The sequence below is a fragment of the Corvus brachyrhynchos genome, unplaced genomic scaffold (genome assembly GCF_000691975.1).
Source record: "Corvus brachyrhynchos isolate BGI_N302 unplaced genomic scaffold, ASM69197v1 scaffold68, whole genome shotgun sequence".
NCBI classification, from domain to species: domain Eukaryota; kingdom Metazoa; phylum Chordata; class Aves; order Passeriformes; family Corvidae; genus Corvus; species Corvus brachyrhynchos.
The window spans coordinates 3,060,715-3,067,758 of NW_008240039.1; positions in this window are offsets into that span (position 1 = coordinate 3,060,715).

The following is a 7,044-nucleotide window of genomic DNA, read 5'->3' on the forward strand; positions in this document are numbered from 1 at the left end:
GAGCTCCAGGAGCGTTTGGACAGCGCTGCCAGGGATGCCCAGGGTGGGGCTGTTGGGGGGTCTGTGCAGGGCCAGGAGCTGCACTGGATGATCCTGTGGGTCCTCCCAGCTCAGCATATCCTGACTCCATGATTCTACGATTTAATTCAGGTTTTTCTGCATCCCCACCTAGCTCTGCTGCTGCCTCAGTGTGTGTGTCCCAGGGGGTGACACAGAAGGACAGCACAGGACAGCACAGAGGGGACTGAGCAGCATCACCTGGGACTGGAACTAAACCACCAGGCCCTACTCAAGAGGTGTCCTGAGCTGCTCTTTTGTCATTTAAAGCCACTAAGCAGGACCCAGGAGCCCAGCACTGCAGGGGAATATTAAAGTGTTATTATGAACGTTGCTAAAAAAAAAGAGAACTCGGGAATACGAGGGAGGGCTGTGGCACTCCAATTTTCTGAAGATATATGGGAAAGAAGAATGAGAAACTCCAAAAAAACAATACCTGAGATGTTTCCTTTATCTAAAGATCAACCAGTTCAATGTTTTACACAGAACAAGTCCCCAAGAGCGTAAATCAGGGCCTGGAAGAGATGTTTTAAAAAGGCCTCCAAATATAATTTCTTTACCTCCCACGTTCTCAGGCCAAATATTTTAAAAGGAAAAGCATGTGGGACAGAGAGCACAGGATATTATCCGTGTCTTTAAGGACCATTCCCGGCAAGGTGATTTGTTCTGTGTCCCCAGTCTGATATTTATAAACAAGGAAAGGAAGAGGAGGAAGAAAACTCAGAAAAATCTGATGTTGGGAAAGCTGGGACCACGAGTGACAGTATGGGAATAATAAAATGTGCTGTGATGTGACAGCTGTCAGTCATGGCTGGGATTTTTGGTGGGAAAAAGGATCAGGAATTGTTCTTTCTCACTTCTATTGGGTGTCAGATTTGAGCCACAGCACTGGGATGCCTGGGAGGGAACTGGGAGGATGAAATGAAGGGACTGGGAGGATGAAGGGAAGGGGATTGGGAGGATGAAATGAAGGGAATTGGGAGGATGAAGGGAACTGGGAGAATGAAGTGGAGGGAATTGGGAGGATGAAGTGAAGGGGATTGGGAGAATTAAATGAAGGGAATTGGGAGAATTAAATGAAGGGAATTGGGAGGATGAAGTGAAGGGAACCAGGAGAGTGAAGTGCCCTGAGTGGCTTTGAGTAACATCCCACCCTCCCCATCCCAATTCAGTACATCCATCTCCATCCCCTGTCCCTCAGTGCTCCTGCAGCCTCTGGGAGTTTCCTACTTGTTTTGCCAGGAATCTCTCCCTGAGAACAGAGAGGGGAACTCGGTGGTGTCAGAAACATTTCTCCCCCTGAGGTTCCCCAGACAGCTCGGATCAAGTGTGACCCTGCTGAAGTCAGAGCCTCGGACTGACCCAGGATCCCCCCGGCCCTTGTAATGAAGAGGAGCTGAGGAGATCTGGAAAGATTCAGCCCCTCAGATCCTTTGCTACCCTGACAAATCCAAGTGGAAATACAGGCGTTGCCAAAGCTGTTTCATTCCCGGATTCCTACGGAAAACAGCGTTTTCAGCACGGCGCAGCAGAGCAGGGGAGCGGTGCTGGTGGTCTGATGACACCCTCTGAAGGACTTTCAGCCAAAATAATATGGATTTCCTGGAAGCACATCCCCCCAGAGGAAGAAATCATGGATGTTGAAGGTATCCAAGACAACAGCCCAGATGCTGATTCCAGCTCTGCTGCTGCAAAGCCGCTGCCTTCAGTGGATTGATTCAGAACTGTGGGGTTTTTTCTGCTGAGATCATTGTTCCTTTATGAGGGGAGGGATGGATCCCTGCATATCCAGCATGCCTGGATAACCTCCAGCTTGCAGCCTCGGAAGTTACATTTCCAGACTCATCACAGGCTTTCCAGGGCGAGTCACCAACATCTGGGTTCATCCCATCTGACCTCTATAACTAAACCCAAAAACTTTAAACCCTGATTAAGACAAGGCAGAGAGACAGACTTCACCTGCACATGAGCTTCTGAGCTTTTATCATCTCCATTTACTGAAAATAAAATCTTTTGGGACTGGGTTCCTGATTTATGTGTCTTCTTTATGGACGTCAGTAGAACTGATGGCGCTGAAATGCTGTGGAAAAGGTGAAATCCACGTTCAGAGTGAGATTATTTTTGTGACTGGAAAGTTGTACCTGAAAGCTGGAAGAAATGAACAAGCAAAAATGTTACTGAGGATATTTAAAAGTGAAAAGAGATGTGGTCAACATCCTCCCCATTCAATAGAATTAACTCAGCCCTAATTCCCAGTGCCAGACCCCCAAAATCTCCAGTCCAGGCTGCCAAAGTCATTTAACAGCAATTCCAGCAGTCTGACCCATGTCCAAAGGCTTTTAATCCCAGTTTATGTTTACCAGGAAGTGTCCAAGTCATGAGCAACTGTGTGGGGTTGTTCCTTCAGAAGCCACAGAAGTGATTAAACCCAACAATAATCCATGAAATTACATCAGATTTTTTTTTTCTCCTCGCATGTCCCGGGGAATTCCCCAACTCCAGACCCGTTCCAACTGGCACCATCCCGCACTTGAGCTCCAATATCAGTGGAGTCTGTGATGGTTCCAATTTTTCTGGTGAGGAATTACATTAAATCCAAATAATTCTTTCCATGGGGGATTACAGAGCCACTCTGGTTTCAAACATTCCCATCCAGGAGGGAGGAACTTCTTCTTGGGTGTCTGTCCCTGCCTTGGTTGTGAGAGATATTTAGCTTATCTAGGCATAAACCCATTTCATTAATTCCTAATAATTTAATTCCTAAAGGAAGCTGATGGAACAGCCCATCGTAAATCCAGTCTTTGCATTTTGGCCGAATTCCCTTGGATTACTAATTGCACATAAATTACGTGACTCAGTGCTCTCCATTTCTGTGACTGAAATGCTTCTGCCCGAGATAAAAACTCACCTGGAGGAGCTGTCAGCCACTGCTGGATGTGGCTCCCATTTGAGGGGTGAATTGCTGCTGGTTAACAAGAGTCTGGATCAAATGTCCATCCTCAAAAATCAGGATTTTCTGTTCCACTACCAGAGTCTGCTTCAGGGATTGTTTTTGGCAGTGGGGTTTAGAGCAGGAAAATAGGAAATGAACTGGAAAAACTCGAAGACTGCAGCAAACAAGAAAATCCTGGAAGGAACACACTCTGGAGATCCACCCTGGCCATTAATAATATGGAAAGATTTCATTAGGGAAAGGGAGAGGGAAGAGAGGAAGAAAGGATGTCCAAGGAGGAGCACTGGTGTGCATGGGATAAAAATCCTGCCTTAAACCCCACACTTCTGGTTACAGATCATGGAATCAAAGAGTCACAAAACCATTTAAGTTGGAAAAGACCTCCAAGATCACAGAGTCCAACCTTTGGCCAGTCCCCACCTTGTCCCCAGCCCAGAGCACCGAGTGCCACCTCCAGCCCTTCCTTGGACACCACCAGGGAGGGGCACTCCAAACCTCCCTGGGCAGCCCCTGCCAAGGCTGAGCACCCTTTCCATGAGGAAATTCCTGCTGGAACGTGGCCCATGGGGTCTGGAAGGGCTGCAGGGGCCGGATTGCTGAGGGCTGTGTGGGGCTGAAGGTGCTCAGGGGAGATGCTCCAAACCCAAACCATGGCAGGAGCAGCTCCCTTGCACCAAGGCCTAGAAATAAAGCAAATTAAGTTTGTTAAAGACACCGCAGTCACTTAGAGAAGGAATTTTTTCTGATGAAGAAACCCCTTCTGCCCCCTGCTGAGGAGCACCTTGCAGGGGGAGCAGCCCCCAAAATAAGGGGGGGCATCATCTTCAATTCTTCCCCTTCCCAGCCCACAGCTCCCTGTGGCCACTCAGGCCCTGCTGAAGGAGCCAAACCCCCAAAACCTCCTCTGTGGCAGGGGTGGCACCTGAGCACTGACACCCACAGAGCCCCAGGCGTGGGCACAGCCGTGCCCGTGCCTCAGGGTGCTCTTACCCACCCTGACAGCGCCCAGGGAAACGCAGAGCCCAGGAAATTATCCTGGAAAAAGGGAAATCTGGCTCTGTCCCCTGTCCCCTCCCTGCCCCCTCGTCACTGCCACCTCTCCCCTGCACGGGGGCCCTGCAAAGGTCCCCAGTAGCCAGAGAGCCCCGTGACACCAAACGCCTCTGGTTGCTGTCACCTACAAGCAGTGCTTTTGGCTCAATATATTTTTGCCTGGAAATTGTTTTCCCCTTCCCTGTGCCACTCTGGAGGTGACTGTCTGTGCTTTTGTGTCCCTTCTGAAGTGAAGTGCAGCCCATTAAACCTCCCACCACAGCAAAACCTGAGCAGAGCAATTTAAAACCCCCGGGTTTTTTTTGTTTGCCAAAAGTTTTTGCACCATTATGTCACATCCTATACGTCAGAATTTGCTGGGAAAAACTTGTTTTGGGGTGGTTTTTTTAAATTTCTTTTCAGTGTTCCTGCTCTCTCCTGGAAATAGAAACATCAGCAGGTCGAATCACCTGAGGGTTTACGTATTTCCAGGGTAGGTGGGAGGAAGTTCAGCCTTTGTGCTCACAAAACATTCTGAACATTGGAAATATAATGAGCATTAATGAGTATGAAATAGAGACCCTTTGGGATCCATAACCACTAACTCAGCCGTCCCAGAGTCCCCAAAGCTGCCACAATTCCCTTTCCCAAGTCACTGCAAGCATATGGAGGGGAGGAGGAGCTGTGATTTGAGTGACCCAGGATGAGCTTTATATATCCCTGGAATCAACAGCAGCCCAGCCAAAATCCATTAATTCTCTGTCTTCAGCCTCAGGGAGCTGAGATGTTTCAATATGTGGGGTTTTCCTCTCTCTGTCGTGGAATGGATCTCAGTTTACACTGAGGAAATCACTTGTGGGTGATGAGCAGGAGCCTTTGCAATGTTTGTGGTTTTCTCGCTTTGTTAAAAGAAAATTTAGGAGTTTTAGGCACACAGTGGGGATGTCTCCAGTCAGTCAGAGAGCTTGGAGAATCACAGAATCACGGCATGGTTTGGGTTGAAAAGGAGCTTGAAGACCACCTCATTCCACCCCCGTGCCACGGGCAGGGACTACTTCTGCTATCCCAGGTTTCTCAGGCAGAATTTTTCTCTCCTGCTCTTCAAACACTGACAAATCCATGAAGGAATTCCCTGCATGGACAAAGCAGCCCCCCCAGCTGGAGCAGCCACCACGCGTGGTGCTGCCCGGGACAGTGAGAGGATTTTTTCTTGCTTTTTAGTTCATCAGGGGAAGTTTTCCGCTTGTGGACTCCTCCCTGTACCTCCTCATGACCTGGAGGCTCCCCATCCTCTCGGAGACCTTTACCTGATTTGGGGTAGTGAACTGAAGGCTGGTTCACAGCTCCAGGGAAGAGAATCCGAGTCCTCACACCCAAATCCTGGTTTATATGCCCGGTTTGTGCACCTGCACTGCATCACTAAAGTTTACACTGAGGAAATCACTTGTGGGTGATGAGCACCAGCCAAGGCCGGGGTGGTTCTGGCAGGAGCCGTTGCAATGTTTGTGGTTTTTTCGCTTTCTTAGAACAAAATTTAGCAGTTTTAGAGTCCCTGCTCTGCTGGCACAGAGGTCAGGCTGGGATGGGGCTGGGGGAGAGGTTTGCTTCAAATTCATTCATCTCCCCCAGGTTTGCTGGGGCCTGGTGTGGATCCCCAATTCCTGCGCGTCAGGAGAAATCTCCGCAGAGGGAGAAGGGAACAGCAGGTGCAGCCCTTGAAAGGAGGAGAAAGCCCATTTCTTTTCTAGAAAATGTGAAGGGCAGGAAGCATCGAGGCTGGGAGGAAATCGAAGGAAAAGTGGGAGTGAGTGGAACTCCAGAACTGACACAGGAAGGGGTTTGGGAGACCTGGGTTACTGCAGGAACGCTGTCGGGTTTGGGGTGAAACGTGGTGCCTGTGCAGCAGTTTTGGGCAGCAGTTTGGTCAGGAAATGAAGGTGACAGTGTCTGAAAAGTCAGGAGACAATAACTAATGGCTGATGCTACAGCAGACAGCAATAATTAGTGCCAGGCTAACGAGCAAACACTGGAAAGCACAGCAGGTTCTCCTGTAGTGCCCCAGCGTGCCCCGAGCGGCACCGGTGCCGGTGGCTTTGTGCCATGGGCTGCTGCTGACACTGGTGGTGCCCCTCTGAGGGGGTTCTTTTGGAACTCGTGGCTCCAGGTGTGTAGGAACCCAGAGTGCCGAGAATATTTCTCTGCCTCTTTTTAAGGGTTTTTACCCCTCTGGACACCACTGGTATAGCTTTAAACCTTGGAAAAAATTAGATAACTACTAGAAAATACAGTGGTGGGAATTAGGTGATAGACTACGATGTGAGATTGGCACAGGGTGAAAAATTTAGAGGTTTTGGGCTTCTCTTTATAGTAAATAGATAAGAGTAAGAAATATCAAAATGGAGGATTGTTGTTGTTCTCTAAACCTTCTTCTCCTTCTTCTACCACTCCATATTCTGCAGTAAAAGTAGTTTGGATTGATTGGATAGAAAATGCCGCAATTCCTAGTCGTGTTACTGAATAATTGGTAAGAAAGTAAAAATAATGTATGTTTTTAGTAACTATTGGTTAAAATGTCTTTAAAAGGCTGTGTACATCTTGATAATCAGGCTTTCTCGCTCTCACTCCTACTTTACTTCTTTCCATGCTGTACCTGGGTCACGCTAGTGGCTCAGTTTCTCTGATAAGACTTAATAAACAACTATCTGGAAGCATTGAAACTAAAGAAGACGTCTTGCTTTATCTTTTAAACTCCTTGCGAGGACTTTCAACAAGTCCTCTCCCCTCAGGAGAGACTCAATTTATGGCACAATAAAGTGTCACAGGTGGGACCTTGGAAGAGTTCTGTGAGGAGAGGACGGAGGCCTTGGTGATTTCCAGCCTGAGGAATGACAGTGGTTACCTCGAGGGGAAGGGAAGGAGCTGTGCCCAGACGAGCAGAGAGGCTCTGGGTGCTCTGTGGTGCTGATGGAGCTGCCAAGGACAGCCAAGTGCCTTCCCTCCCT